General features: G+C 40.5%; 1 protein-coding gene across 1 annotated transcript in view; it reads right to left on the bottom strand.

Annotated features, from left to right (window-relative positions):
* Positions 1-16,425, bottom strand: part of DRAXIN (dorsal inhibitory axon guidance protein) — a 37,837-nt gene extending 21,412 nt beyond the window's left edge. The window contains exon 1 of the mRNA XM_075279982.1: positions 16,277-16,425. The gene's annotated coding sequence lies outside the window, so the exon portion shown is untranslated. The remainder of the gene's footprint in view (positions 1-16,276) is intronic.
* Positions 16,426-17,194: the final 769 nt, after the last annotated feature.

Genomic DNA, 17,194 nt, shown 5'->3' with positions numbered 1-17,194 from the left:
TTCCTCTGCATGAATGCCTGAGGATTTGGAGCGGTGTTTTGGATCATTGTCTTGCTGAAATATCCATCCCCGGCGTAACTTCAACTTCGTCACTGATTCTTGAACATTATTCTCAAGAATCTGCTGATACTGAGTGGAATCCATGCGACCCTCAACTTTAACAAGATTCCCGATGCCGGCATTGGCCACACAGCCCCAAAGCATGATGGAACCTCCACCAAATTTTACAGTGGGTAGCATGTGTTTTTCTTGGAATGCTGTTTCTTTTTGGACGCCGTGCATAACGCCTTTTTTTTTATAACCAAACAACTCAATTTTTGTTTCCAAAATGAAGCTGCCTTGTCCAAATGTGCTTTTTCATACCTCAGGCAACTCTATTTGTGGCGTACGTGCAGAAACGGCTTCTTTCTCATCACTCTCCCATACAGCTTCTATTTGTGCAAAGTGCGCTGTATAGTTGACCGATGCACAGTGACACCATCTGCAGCAAGATGATGCTGCAGCTCTTTGGAGGTGGTCTGTGGGTTGTCCTTGACTGTTCTCACCATTCTTCTTCTCTGCCTTTCTGATATTTTTCTTGGCCTGCCACTTCTGGGCTTAACAAGAACTGTCCCTGTGGTCTTCCATTTCCTTACTATGTTCCTCACAGTGGAAACTGACAGGTTAAATCTCTGAGACAACTTTTTGTATCCTTCCCCTGAACAACTATGTTGAACAATCTTTGTTTTCAGATCATTTGAGAGCGGGCTGTCCATGTTCGACGACCATCAAACTTAACTGAACTTGAATTGTTTTGTAGAAAGAAATGGTCCAAAATACCTTTATCCAGGAACTGATTAAAAGCTACAGGAAGCGACTAGAGGCTGTTATCTTTGCAAAAGGAGGATGTACTAAATATTAATGTCACTTTTCTGTTGAGGTGCCCATATTTTTGCACCGGTCAAATTTTGGTTTAATGCATATTGCGCATTTTCTGTTAGTACAATAAACCTCATTTCAATCCTGAAATATTACTGTGTCCATCAGTTATTAGATATATCAAACTGAAATGGCTGTTGCAAACACCAAAATATTTAGAACTAAAAATGATTAAGATTAATAGGGGTGCCCAAACTTTTTCATAGGACTGTATATATATATATATATATATATATATATATATATATATATATATATAGGATTTTATTGTAAACAGCTGCACATTCAATATATGGGATTCTTAAGCCGGATTTACACTGGGTTTTTTTGGTCCGGATTTTGACACGGCGTCAAAATCCGGCTCAAAATACCGTCTACCATTCACTCAATGGGAGCCGGTCATTTCCTTTTTCCGTGAGCGTTTTTTTACAGCTCGCGGAAAAAAGAAGCGACCTGCCCTTTCTTGACGTGGATTCCACGTCGCAATAATCCCTCCCGACTAGGCCCAATGATTTGGGCCTAATCTGGAACGTAATGCCGCGACTCTCGGGATCCGCGACAGTCGCACTAGGCCGCTGGAGGCGCTTTTTGGACCGGATTCTGAGGCGGCTTCCTGCGTCAAAATCCGGTTTAAAAAACCCCGTCTGAACCCAGCCTTATGTTGTGCGGCCGCATATTCTAATATATGGGGTTCTTATGGTGTACAACCACATATTCTAATACATGAGATTCTTATGTTATATGGCCGCATATTCTAATATATAGGTCTTTATTGTAAACAGCTGCACATTCTAATATATAGGATTCTTATATTGTGTGACGGCATATTGTAATATATGGGATTCTTAAGGTATGCAACCACATAATCTAATACATGGGATTCTTATGGTATATGGTCACATAGTCTAATATATGGAATTCTTATGGTGCACCGCTACATATTCTAATATGTAGAATTATGAATCTAATATGGGATTCTCATGGTATATGGTTGCGTAATCTAATTTATGGGATTCTTGTGGTATACGGCCTTATATCCCAATATATGGGATTCTTGTGATGTACAGTCACAAATATGTGATTACTATGGTATACAGCTGCATATTCTAATATATGACATTCTCATGGTATACAGCCACATAATCTACTATATGAGATTCTTAAAGTGTACTGCTAAATATTCTTATTTATGCCATTCTTATGGTATAAGGCTCTTATTCTAATATATGGGATTCTTATGGCATACAACCGCATATTCTAATATACGGGACTCTTATGGTGTATGACCGTATATTCTAATATGCGGGATTCTCATGGTGTACGACCGCATATTCTAATATATGGGATTCTGATGCTACATACACAGACCTATTCTAATTCATGGAATTTTTATGGTGTAGAACCAAATGTTCTTATTTATGGGATTCTTATGGTATACGGCCACTTATTCTAATATATGGGATTCTTATGGTGTACAGTCATATATTATGTTTTACAGCTGCAGGATTGTGGCCTCATTATCAGTTGTCATCCTGTCAGACGTCGCAAAGACCAAAGTGTTTTCTGTATAAATCAGACCTCGGGGGTCTTGCCGTGTTTATCGTGTTATTACCAGGATGAGACTACTTCTACTCCCTATAAATTCTGAGACAAGAGGCTTGGCAAGACCAAGGACTTCACAGGGAGCTGGAATTAAACTCTCATTAAACATCAAAGATCTGCTCCCCTGCCCGTGCACACGCTGCGTCTGCTCTGCGGTGGCCGCATTGTCACTTTCTGGACCTGATATTAAAAGGGGGAGATTCAGCAAAAAAACATTGGCGATGAAGAAGAGGAGGCAGCTGGGGTGGTCAGATGAGCGCTCAGGCCCTTTGTTCTTCTCTCTTCCCATGCTCCGCAGAGGATTTTATGAGAAAATCGACGGACTTGAGAGAATGACCCATGTACAGCGCTACAGGCTACAAAGCGCCAGGATGATTATTTGTTGTTTTTTTTTCATGTTGTTCAGTACGGCATAAAGGGGCCAAATAATGGCCGCCAACCCCTTCTCTTATATAGCTTTTATTCAAAGAGAAATACAAAGAATGTGGCGCCTGGAACAAAATCCTAAAACAAGAAGCAAAACAGCTTTGCGCTTAACACTTTCATTAACCTGATTTATACATTAAGATGCTGAATTTTTGGGAAAAGTAGAAATATGATGTTGAAACGCAAGCAAACAATGGAAGCAATTTCCATCCCATATTCCAAAGACATACTGATAGGGAAAAATGTACATTGTGAGCTCTATGTGGGGCTCACAATCTACATTAAAAAAAAAACAAACAAAAAAAACCCAATGGAAACAATATAAAAGAGAATACACATTAGTTGGAATAATGAGATGATAAATATGTAAAATAAATTATATATATCCAACTATATATATATATATATATATATATATATATATATATTTAAATATATATCCAATACATAACCATGATGTGTTAAAAAATAAAATAGTTACACAAATAAAAACTAATAGAAAATAATATAGTAAAAAGGTGAACAAAATAAGACAAGCGCACAATATTCTCAATTTATAAATCATATTTTGTACAAATTCTTTTAAAAGGACACTGCGAAAAATCATATGTAATTTGTCACTCCAGGTATATGATACATTTGCACACTCGGGTATGGTTAGGCTACAATAATGGTGCTACACACAATGAAGTCATGCATTTCAATTCATATACCCTGTGGGAAATTTACTGGCATAGCTAATAGGGAGGGAGAGGAAGCAGTCATAGCCAGGCCCTGGTACCTGAGGGGCCTAAAGCCTGAGACTGTAGCTACAGGCACAAGTCTACTTTCTATATGCACTAGTTTTTATAAATACAGCCTATGGGGAAAAGTTTTGGGCTCCAACTCTTAAGTGTAAGTAAAATTTTATTTATGTTTTCATAGAACTATAGTATAGGTGAAGTGATAACTTCTTATCTCATTGACTTCAGTCCATACACCGCACAGAAAACTACTCATAGTCTCAGTTTTCTATGGGCTCTATGGAGAGGGAGGGGGGGAGAGGAGAAGGAGAGAGACAGAGACGTAAGTCAGTTGTATCAGTAGAAGGCTGAATGGTAACTCCTCACAACCACATAATACTACTGATATCTCTCTGCTTGAGGAGATCTTCTCCCTCCCCTCCCTTCTCCATAGAGTTCTACTGTAGTGAAGAAATAGGCATTTTCTTAGATAAAGTATATTATGAAAAAAGATTACATTTTAACTACACTTTATTCACGGAATTCAGATGTTTCATTCAGTCCCATTGCCTCAGATGTATTACATCCAGCACCTTGTCATCTACAATCATTTGTGAGAGTATGTCTCCTTCTAAAGAGCTCACTGAACTCCGGTGAGGTATTATAATAGGACTGTCGTAGCAAATTCTGCTGAATACCTTCTGTGTACAGACACGATAAATACAATACATAGACCAAATTGTGCAAAGTCTAACAAATTGACAACCATAGTGTCTTGACTATAGCATCAAGTTAGCCTGTTTTAGAAACATATAGAAACAAATGTTTTTTTGTTTTTTTTTAATGTAGATTGTGAGCCCCATTTAGGCATCACAATGTACTTTTTTCCCCCTGTCAGTATGTCTTTTTAGAATGGGAGGAAATCCACACAAACACGGGGAGAACATACAAACTCCTTGCAGATGTTGTTCCTGGCGGGATTCGAACCCAGGACTCAGGCTGTAAGGCTGCAGTGCTAACCAGTGAGCCACCGTGTTGCCCCAGAAACAAATGGTCTTTGAAATAACACTGTTGTATTAACACCACCATTGTAACATGTCTGTTTGTGAAATTTCTTTTCTCCTAGCTATTCTGTGATCAACTGTGAGTGGTGTAACTGAAAAATGGCAAAGTTTAGGAAACCCAGCAACTCAGCCACAAAGCAGACTACATAAAGTTATAGAGCGGAGCCACCGAGTGCTCAGGCGTATAATTCATAAAAGTCGCCAACAACTTGCTGAGTTCCAAACCGAGCAGCTACATGCAAGCCTTACATCACCAGCCAGTGGATGGTGCACGTCGCCAGTGGATTCTGGAGCAGTGGAGACATTTTTTGTGGAGTGATAAATCATGCTTCTCTGAGGGCCCTGACCTCATCCCATCAACCACCATTGGGATGAATTAAAACAGAGATTGTGAGCCACATATCAAAAATGCTGTACTGGGGATACTGGGCAAATATTCCCATAGTCTCAATCCCAGGAGAGTGAAAGCTCTTTTGGCAATAAAATGGGACAAACTCCATATTAACGCCCATTCTCTGACTGGCCACCAGCACACTACACTCACTGTGCTACATACAGATAGGCAGCATACATCATTTTAATCATACAATCATATAATAAACTGGGTAGATTATTTAAAATTTGCCAATTTATTATTATTATAGTGATATATTCGGTAGCTGAGGTGACATCCAGATTCAGAGGAAATACCCTAACTTCCTGGGCCCCACCTTCTTATTGTTACTGAAGAGCCCCATTAAATCATTTTGCCACTGCCCGAGTCCTACTGCTGTGTACGAGAGTATCCCAGAGCTATAAGGGCACTAGTCTAAGGTAAGAGCCAGTTGATTGGGCCCCCGGACAGTCCGAGCAGGGTACTACTGAGAAAACTGTGTCGGTGAATTTGCAAATTGGGGTCAAGTAATATTTACATGTAGTACAATGGGCCCAGAATCAGTTTTACTGATGGTACCTTATGTACCCCAGTCCAATTCTGTTACTACCTATGATTCGAAATTTGTTGTCATAAAAGCTCCTGTAGATACAATGGTACAATGTATAGGTGTCTAAATACTTTTGTCCATATAGGACTGGACAGCAGATGAATACTGAGCCAGGTAGGCTCCCAACTTACTCAGTCATGGCAGAGTACTCATAGTACGGATACAAAACATAGCATCATAACCTGGGCACTTATTGGTATAATATACTGGGTAGACACAACGGGTGGCCGAGGTGACATCGGTTTCAAAAGATACTTATTAAATAATGGAAAAAGAGCAGTCCAGAAGGCAAGAAGTACAAAGGACAGTACACATTGAATAATACAGTCCAAAATATTACTGTTATTTGGCAGTGATGCAAAAACTAATAGTAAAACTTAACTTTTCTAATAGTCTGACAGACGCAACTCTAAGTATGACACACAACCCCGAAGGGGATAAATACTTGGCCCAAACAATGTTTGCCTTTAGCTCAGAGAAGGGCAAATAACAGGCAATGTAAACAGGCGGAAGATTTCCTCCTGAATAGACAAAGACATAAGATATAAGCAGTAACAAATGGTTTAGTCTCACCACTTCGTAGCTTTTCATATGGGGTCCTGAATGGATCTTTGGTCTGATGCTTTGGACCCCATATGAAAGGCTACAAACTGGTGAGACCAAACCATTAGTTACTGCTTATACCTTATGTATTTGTCTATTCAGGAGGAAATCTTCCGCCTGTTTACATTTGCCTGTTATTTGCCCTTCTCTGAGCTAAAGGCAAACATTGTTTGGGCCAAGAATTTATCCCCTTCGGGGTTGTGAAACTGTCATATTAGAGTTGGGTCTGTCAGACTATTTTATAGTACAAGTTAGGTTTACCTAGAATTTTTTGCATCATTGCTGGGTAACAATCATTTGATGATGTGCGTACAGATGTGACCATACCATATGTTTTGCTGGTTATCCTAAAATATTAACTGTCAAAAAAAAAAAGGGTTAAAATGGTAAATAACCAGCAACAAACATACAGGGAGAAGGGAAAGGATTATCAGCGCTAAGGTGCATAGGTTGAGGGGGGACGGGGAAACCCTTTCCAGGGAAAAAGCAAAACAGAATACTCACACCCATATAAAAGCTGAAGACAATATGACAGAGCTGGGATACTAGACCTATTAATCTAGGAGGACTACATCTACTACACTACTGTAGGCCTTATCAAAGTGTGGGCGGGTATCCGAAATAGTGGCATTGATTTTATTATGGATCATGATCGTATCAACACGACCAATCACCTCTGTTAATGAAAGACTTAGTTTTTTCCAATTGGAAGTATCATGGATTCTTGCTGCCATTAGTATATACTAAAGTAGTTTATATGGTGAATACTGAAGGATAGTTGGTTTAAGGGCTCGTTCACACTCAGGGCGGCGGTGCGGATTTTGGCACAGAGAGTGACAAGTGGACAAGTGTCCGGAAAAATTAGCCTGTGGCTGGATAGTGGGCCACAGAATGAATTTCACTGGTGGGCCTTAGGCACCCCAGTCTGTGTGTAGGTCTCTCTATGTTCTGGGTACAAATCTGTACAGGGTCTCCTATATAATATTTCTGTCATGCTATCAAAGCTGAGCTGACATGGGGACATAATGGCTGCCACTAAATAAGCCATTTAGGGGCAATTAGGCAGAATGAAGAATGGCGCCCATGAGCATAGTAGCTGGATTTACTAGAACTAGACTAGCCAAAGGGGAGAGCATTAAGCTAATTTCCATGAGAAAAAGAGGTATTCCAGTCATTCTGGCAATGTTCACAGGTGGAATACCGGTAGGACAAAGCCTAAAATGTCAGATAATTCACGATTAAAATGTTAGTAAGTAAGAATATCAAATCTGCAGGGAAGTAACATAGCATCTATCTGTGCAGTTGTGTTGCTATAGGGATTGCAATGGTGTAATGTTCACAAAGCAGCACATGAACAAGCTGCATAAAATAGTATCAGCAATATCTTTGCCCTATTTTGGACTAAAGATTCCTGAGCCCACCATATAAAATGATTTTAAGGGCCCAGTTTCCAACAACCATTAAGAAATAGACCATAGTACCTTTCAAGTTTGGGTGTCCACTGCTGGACCTTTTTTGACTTAGTGTTTGGGCCCACCTCTGGTACACTGTCAGGAGGCGGAGTCTACATCGGACCACAATGGAGACTGCTGTGGTCCGATCTTAGACTCCGCCTCCTCACAGACGAGCCTCCGGCAGAACCAGCGTTGATTGGCCGAATGCTATACACTGGCCAATCAACGCTGGCCAATGCATTCCTATGAGAAAGTCAGCTCCCACATAAACGCAAGCTGCCAGCTCTACCTGCACAGTACGTGATTTAGTGTGCAGCGGCTCGGAACCAAGGAACTGTACTGTGCTGTACTGTACAGCATATGGTACAGTCTTCCTCGGTTCCGAGCCGCTGCACACTAAATCACGTTGATCCGTTCCTATGCCGCGTCGTATGCTATGTTTCCGGCTTACGGCGAAATTCGGTTTACGACGCCGCGTAAGAATGGATCAACATTGTAAGTCGAGGACTACCTGTATATAGCATATAACATTTGTGTGCAGAGTATACGATTGTATTATTTATAAGTAGAATATGTGGTGATATTATTTGTAGTTGCGCAGTTTAGGAATGCATTACTTGTGTGTACAGTAAAGGGCGGTATTATCTATTTTTAAAATTTATGGAGGCATTATATGCATATTTAGTGTATGGTGGGATTATTTTTGGACATCATTTATCACCTTTCTTTATATCTTCAGATATGATGCCATTATTGTTATTTATTATGTCCATGTGTCCTTACTTGTGTGCTGTGTACATAATTATATTCAGGGTGTGAGCTTGATTGTGTTATAGGCAGTGGGGCTGGACCAGAGCTGAACTTTTGCATCAGGGTCCATGGACCTAAACTTGGCCATACACATTGGATTTTAGATTTGCTGTTGTTTGTATAGCTAGAATGTTCATAGACAACTGTTCCAAATACATAAACCATGACAAGGCTTACCACACTCCATAATTTGAAAAACAAGTGCCTGCAAATCGCTTGTCAGGTCTGTCAGTGTAGCCCATACATAAAGGGCTACAGCCAACAGTCGGCTGAAAAAGTCCAACACAACCAATTTTTGGTGGTGACCATCTTTATTTGATGGTCTGCTGTATGGAGCGAACGTTCACAATATGCTACTTCAGCAGTCAAAAATCGAATGTGTATGGCCACTTTAGTTACTCCTTTGACCACTGCTGTATGGGTCAAAGGGTTTGCAAAGGGGAACGGGACATATGACTTCAGGATCTATGAAAATTTGAGTAAACATGGTAAAAGAAAAGTGCCCCATTTCTTGACCTTCAGTGTCAAACAGGGGTTGCGGTTGATGTATGTGACATATCCCAACAGTTGTTATCCTAATGTCCTACTGGCCCCTCCATCCGGTCAAACTGCAACAAATATATGACACATCTTGTGACAGTTTCATAAATCTCCTGCTTGAGGATAAGAGATGCTCCTATTGATACACAAACCCCGCTGTGTCTCACAGAAGTGAACGTGGCGCCTGTTGCTATGAACAAAAATAGGTTTTCTGCATTGCCATCTGTGATTTATGCGATTTTATTTAATTATTATGGAAAGCATAATGCCACCCGCCGCCGATCTGGACCCCCCTCAATCCCCACCACCAACGTGTGCTCTTTAATAATGCCCCTCCAATTGCTCTGACATTCCTCCTTTGCCTGTTGTTTATCAGAGATGCAAAAATCGGCATTTTAATAATAAAGGTGATGGATGCCCCGTCACTGGCAGATGATTAATTACACATGTAATTAAGGCTAAAGCCGAGATAGATCTCCCGATAACACATGCTGCTGGACCAGATAATACCAGCAGCCTGGGACCACACAATGGGGCCTTAAAGTGTGACAAATGGGGAATGGCTGGCGGTCCGTCCATCTGTTTGCAGGCAGTAACACTTAGGGATCAAGCCATCAGTCTACATTCTGTCACACAGCCTTATAGGGAAAGTAGAGGAGAGATGGTCACAGTTTTTGTAATATTTAACAATTGGATTTTCCAAAATCTTGGCCAGACTATTGATGATCTGAAATACTCAGTGCTGCTTGGAGACTTTGCTTTTTCCACTTTTCTTTAATCCTCATCTCACTTTATGACACGACCGCTATCAAATGTCGCCCTTTTCTCTACATGATCATGAGGAGTGGACAATTCAATGGCTCCAGCAAGATCAGCACAGTCGGCTCATGAAATACTGCTTGGCATCCTAACACTGCCACTCCTCACATCCTTACCCTGCTCCTGGCACACAGCGCTGTTTTCTGACATTATTCCATGATCGGACTGGTCACTGCTTCCCACAAAATCAGCGCATAGCACTCCTGAAATTAGGTGTGTAACTTTATGTGGTGCAGGGGTAGCAAAGACACAGCAGGTTGGGGCTCTGGTACAGATTTGGCATTAAAACCAAGATATGCCTGAAGCACTCTGTACTGCTGGAACCCCTGCTCTTTCTATTTCTTACATGATATAGCCTTTATTTTTACTAACGTAACAGGATCAACTTACTGCTGTCCTAAAATCCTATGTTCTCTGGCAGGATTCATCTCCTTTTATCTCATCTTTTGGACTCTAGTCTGATATTTAGCCTGCCCTGAAACACTGTAACAAACTATCAGGACAGGGGAGAGATGCATGTTGCTAATGTTTTTACCTTACGCTAGGTTCACACCTGCGTTCGAGTTTCTATTCTATGAGTCCGCTCGGGGACCCAAAACCCACTCTGCTTAAAAAGTGGTTACCTCCGGAAACCCACAGACCCCATTATAGCCTATGGAGTTCGCCGGGTTTCTGCCCCAAAAATGCAGACTTTTCTCTGCATTTTTCAAGAGGTTTAGGGGACGGAAACCATGAATGGAGAGCAGGCACGGTGTTTTTTGGCAGCGGATTTTGACGTGGAATCTGCCTCTAAATCCACCTGCCAAAACGGCCCCCATTGACTTCAATGGGAGCTGTTCGCTTCTTTTTACTTTAGTTAGTAGCGGAAGATAGAAGCGAGATCTTGCCGCGAGACTCCCTTTCAATTAGGCCCATTCATTCGGGCCTAATCCGAAGCGAAATGTTGCGATGGGATGCCGATGCACTGCATCGGTATGCCGTCGCGGCTATGTTCACATGCGGAATCCATTTTCCGCCTTGTAAACATACCCATAGAGTCCATTCACATGGAGGAAAATGGTGAGGAATTTGGTGTGGAATTTCAGCGCTGAAAAAAAAAGCCTCCCATTGACTTCAATGGGTTCTTTGGATGAATGGACGAATCAGCCGTTTTGCATGCGTGCTGTGGTTTTTTTTTTCTTCTTTTTTTTTAGGACACGAGTAATCCATTTTGCATCAAAAAAGAGAGATGAAATTCCTTGGTCTTTCTTTGTTTTTAATAGATGTAGCTTGGACATCCTTTGATTTCTATTGGACAAAGTTAATGCAAGTCTGTTTTTAGACTGACCGTTTATAATGTCCATCAAAAAACAGACACATGAATAAACTTATTCACTCTCACTGTTTTAACGATGAACTTTGTCACTATGTATCTTATTATGTGGCATGGAATGGGGGGGTTTGGACTATTACGAAGGCTGTCCATTGATGATGTATATTATATACTCAGTGTTTTTAGGAGTTTTTAATGCCTTTAAATATGTCTTTATATCCCAATAAAGAATTATATATATATATTAGAGCCTTATTCATTTCTATAGACCTTTATACATACCTGGTGCTTTTAAAAGATCCTAAATGGAATAAAAACACAAAATATATTAGAAATTTGCTAACCGTTTCATACAACCTACTACTACCTAAAAAGGTCTGGACGATCATTCATGACTGCCACAGACACACATATAATTTGGCACCATAGTATATATAAGGAATGAACCATACACAACACCTCCAGGCTGATAGAAACCCACTTACTTATTTGACTCTTTTGCACTCCATGACTTTATATTAATGGAAAGTCAAAGAAAATCATAGCGAAAAGGCAGCAGTGACCCCGCGTCGCCAGGGACGCCTATCATACGCATTAGTTATTTATAAAAGTTAGCCCAGAGCACTGTTTCTATAATCTTGGGATGTATGATGTGTCGAGGGCAGGGAAGGGGGGTGAACAGGGGGGTAGTTTCAGCTTTTCAGTCTTCACACAGTGTTGATTCCTTGGTGGTTCTTTTTATAGTCTCACATAGTACTTAGCACTGTAAACATTTGGTATGAAAATCGGCAACAGCCACTTTCCTTGTAGGCATGGTCAAAATATGGCACCAATGGCATCATCCTCTGCACATCATGGGTGCTAACTTATTGCCAATCTGTGCAATATTCACGTTTATCTACATAGTGCAGTCAAATAAGTTTTTTTTTTGCTGCAGTATGCACAAAAGTGCAGTGAAAAAGATGACATAAAGCAAGAATTGATGGCATAACATGCATTACACACAATGCGAGCCACTCCGCAGATCAGCCCCATTCATGTGAGGCTGATCAGTGAGTAGATGGCGCAAAGCCAAAGAGGAGTGGAGAAGAGTTTGAGGAAGACTAAATAATCCTAAACTTCCTCATGTTTTTCATACTGTCTAATACTGTTTCATAAATCTTTCGCTTTATTAAGCTACATTCGCATGTCTGATGGTCAAAACGTCTGTGAATAAAGGTCATTTTTCATGGCCATTTTTGTCATCCGAAGGGCACTTTTTCTCACAAATCTCTCATAGATTTGAGTCAATTGAAATATCCACAAAAGTGAAAAGAAATAGGACACAATCTGTTTTTTGACAGTCCAGTAAAAAGCAAATGTCATGTGAATAGCACTGAATTTAATGCAGTCTTCTGGCAGCTATTAAAGGGGTTGTCCAGGAATTTCAGCAATCCTAGAGGAAGTCAAGCGAAGGTGAAATATAACCAAAAAAACCCCAAAAAAACATACTTACCTGTCACCGGCCCTTCAGTGTCGCACACCATGAAGCCACTGCCTAAAGTCCTATGCTGCACGTGACTGCTAAGGCCAGTCAGTGGCCACAGGAGAGGAACCAATGACATATGTAAGTGACGTCACCTGTTGCTTGTCTTTCACTGTTGTGAGCATAAAGATTCAGAGTGTCTAGCCTAACTTAACCCCCTCCATGTGTTATTAACGCTACTATTAATCTAGGGGGTACATATGGACTAATTCTATTTCATGCCCAAATTATTTCAGCTTGGATGGATATTTGGTGATCCAAAATAGAGCATAGCATATAGGATTACATACTGTACATGTGTCATATTCTAAGGAGTGGTGCACGCTATAGGATATATGATAAGGTAGCTACTGACTACTAGCCAATGGGTTACAGAAAATTAGAGGATTGTCTGCGTCATTTTTGACCAAACCCACAAACAGAAAAAGTGGAAACCATAGAAATAGAGTTGCACATCTATAAGTAGACAACATGCTATAACACAGTGAGATATCATAGCACACAATAACTCCATGCATATATCCCCTACAATTTGGTCATTTGCACAGGAACCCAAATGACCTATTAGGATGTACAGTATTTGGGTTTTGGAATCACAGAATCCAGATGAAACTCCTAAGAATACAGAGAGGATGTACAGACTGGTCAGTATGCGCCTGGTCACATTCACACACCGCACCCAGTGCTGCAGGATAGTAATGCAGCTCGCCACTATGTATAATACAGTAATACATAGTAAATAGATGCATCAGCAGTGATTATAGAGACAAAACACAGTCAATATCACCCCAAGGAAAATCACATGTGACATTTACATAATCAATATGTAGCTGTATACCGGGGGAGGGGTGCAGGTCTATAGCCAGATCATCTGTGTAAGCGATTCTGCTATGACTTTGTAAGAAGGAAGGAGGGGGAGTCAGATGTTGACGCTGAGTTAAGCAATTTGCTATTTCACAGACGGACCCATAGAGTTATTGTCAGGAAGATCTTCCTTTGTTTCTACAGCGTCAACATCTTCTTAAAGGAGAAATACACCACAAAGTGATGTTCAGATATGTTTTAACTAGTTCACAGACCACTCCCATGTTACAGGTTCATTTTTGGCTAGACTTTCCCTTCACATTGGCTGTCTCCATCTCTGCAGAAATGCTAAAATAGTGGAGGAGGGGGATTCCCACCAAAAACACACCCATCCAAAAACGCAGACCTATGTCCCGTACAAATCTTAATCTTGGAAAACCAAATCCACAAATTCTAGTTATTAGTATCTATTAAAAGCTGCTGCTCCACTGATTCCAGTGCAGATGGATTTTTTCTGTAGCTCCCACCATTCCTGAACAAGCGCAGTTAGTTTTGGTGCCTGATGTGCTATTTAACTTCTGTAATGTCAGAAGGGGGGTGATTAAGAGCTCCAATCAGAGGCAGCCAGTGTCAGATCTCAGAGTCACACCCCTTGTCTGCTCCGGCCTGACACCGCCCTCCTGACAGTACAGAACCTAAATAGTATATCAGGCACCAAAACAAACAGCACTGATTGCTTGTGAATGGTGGGGGATAGAGAAAAAAACAACAACTTTGCCAGAATTGGTGGAGTGGCATCTATTAAATGATGCAACAAGTTGGAAATGTTGGAGGTGGTGAAACACTTTGTGGCAAAAGGACCAGCAGTGGATTAGGAAAGTATGAGTAGGTATGCCTCTGATGAGGTGGCCCTATATCCTACTAGGTGGGAGGAAATGAGGACGATATTTTAGGGTAAAGATAATTTTTTTATGTTATTCTTGTCTTCTACATTGTTACATTCAGTCAGAACTTACACTACTTTTGATGGGTGGGTAAGCTGATCGAAGAGGAAGCGGGGCTGCTGATAGGATTCCTGATACTTAGCTATTTTTGCCATTACAGTCTTGCTGAATATGCATTTTGAAGCCTTGTACAATGACTACTGAATTTAATGGCCACTCTTTGCAATGCTAATAAAGGGGTTTGGACATTTGGGATACCTTAAGGTCATTCACCAAACTAATATACACAAAGCCTTTCATCAGGAGACCAGAGGCTTGTTCTATTTCATTGCATGGCCATCTTTAGTAGTGGAGTCAACCAAGATCAGTGGCCTGAAGATGAGAGATCACGTACACATAAAGACTGATAAAGGTGCACCTACAAACGAAAATACATGGCTAAAGTACGTGACCCCGCCAACTGCACCCAATGCCAGCAGGTGCATAAAATCCAGCATAAAGCCATGTAAGCAAGGATTAGAAGAATAAAGCGTCGACTTCCAACGTGGCACTGCCCTACGATGCCACCATCCATCTAGCCAGTTCAGCTGATCTGTGTCCTGACACAGCTTCCTGCCCCAAAAAGTAGAAACAACTGTGATGTCTGGTGGAAAAGAGATAATAGGTAAGGATTTTCTTCACTGTTTGGGCCAATGAGGATAGTGAGTAGCCCCAACCAACAATGAGATGGAAGAATCCTTTATTTTACCGTTCATCCTCTATGTTCTCATCTTATTATCTGATATTGCATTAACATCGTATTTACAATTAAAGATAATAATTTTCTATTAATATATTTATTATCATTACTAATATTATTGTTCCTGCTATTTTTTGTTCACGTTTCATTTATAATATAATTTGTTTTACTTTTTAAAAATATTTTATGCACTTTTATACATTTATTTTTATATATCTTATCAAAATATTTATTATCGATTTGATTAAAATTGCATTTTATATCTACTCTAATGTATTTTAGTCTATATTAGTACATATACTTATTTAGTAGATATATTCCACAATTATAATGTTATTTTTAGCAGATCTATTCCATACTGTAACCCTGTTCAATCTGAAAAAAGAATGACACGATCCCTTTCAATCACTTCTTCCCACAAAAACAACCACTAGTGCATATAAACCTCATAAACGCTATATAATCCCAGGCTATAGAACCCATTGTCCCAGTACAACACTAACATAATGTACGCTAACAGATGTAGGAGAGCTGAGTTTGTCATTTGGCACACGTCATACAATGTTGTACGCTTTGGTTATACATAAGATTGCAGATAAAGTCTACAATATTATTGTGCACAAAACATATACGAAACCAACAAATTCAGCTCTTCTAGGTTTGCAGGAATTAGTAAAACTCATCCAGCTTTTCCCATGTTAAACAAGGGGGATAATAATTAAGATTACTAGAAGTCTCCCCACCCCCTCTTATACAAAAGACAGAAGGATTTCAACAGAAGGAAAGAGACAGAAGATCATTGCTACAATGTACCGGCAATAAGTAATGTAGTAGAGGAGTGGAATGAATGTTAAATGCCTATAGAGGCTGGGGTGGACTACCTATACCAGGCACTGTCTGTGTCAAGAGGAATTTAGAAATGCAAACACATAAGATATAGTGAAATATCAAATAAATGCACAGGTATAGCAATATACTGTATACATAGGAATGGAAGACTCCTAGACTCACCAGACCCTGGAGCTCTCACTCTTCTTCTGTCTTCTCCTCCTTGTCTACCTGTCTTCTGCTCCACTAAAATCCTCGCCAGCATCAGCAGGGGAGAGATGTAGGAGGGGCAGGGAGGAGTGGAGGAGGAGGATGGAGAGGACATAGTAGGGGGGTAGTCCGAATCCTAAAATATCAGCAGCAGGTACCCAGGTGCATAGGGAGAAGAGGAGACAATACTGATGTGAGAGTTCAGAAGAGTTCATGACACCGCAGTGACACTACTAATCAGAGGGAAACATGGACTTGACCCAAGAGCTCACACAATTTGTACTGTTAATGGAAGCAAATGTGGTAGGATATTGATGTGCAGAAATGTATACAGAAAGATTATAAAAGATAGATAGATAGATAGATAGATAGATAGATAGATAGATAGATAGATAGATAGATAGATAGATAGATAGAGTAGGCTTAACATAAAGTGATGTGTACATGTGTCACTATATAAGCTGTACCTGTGCAAGTTTCCACTGCTTAAAAAAGAGAAGGAGAAAGGACCAAACAAAGAAGAGAATGTGCATGAAAGAAGACAAAAGATGACAGAATCTGGATGTTGTAACTGCCCCTGTGTAATCCCCAAGTCCTAGGGTGGAAGGTTGGGGGTCAGCACATCTGACTGGACATCTGGACAGTGACCTGAAGACCCCTAAGTTAGACCCTCTGGGAGGTGGGTAATATCTCCTGAGGCGGAGCAGGACACTGGCAATTAAATACCAGGCAGAGTCATGGGAGGTAGAGCAGATAAGTGACCTGATCAGTGCCCCCTGCCCCTGCTAACAAAGACAGCATCCCATAAATGTCTTCAGCACTGCCTTACCAGAACTGCTATCTTCATGCTCTACCTTGTTAGAAATCCCATCTTCATGCTCTGTCGTCTGA

Source organism: Leptodactylus fuscus, chromosome 6, assembly GCF_031893055.1.
Source record: "Leptodactylus fuscus isolate aLepFus1 chromosome 6, aLepFus1.hap2, whole genome shotgun sequence".
NCBI classification, from domain to species: domain Eukaryota; kingdom Metazoa; phylum Chordata; class Amphibia; order Anura; family Leptodactylidae; genus Leptodactylus; species Leptodactylus fuscus.
The sequence above is the reverse complement of the archived record's forward strand: the minus strand, read 5'-3'. Positions and strand labels throughout refer to the sequence as shown.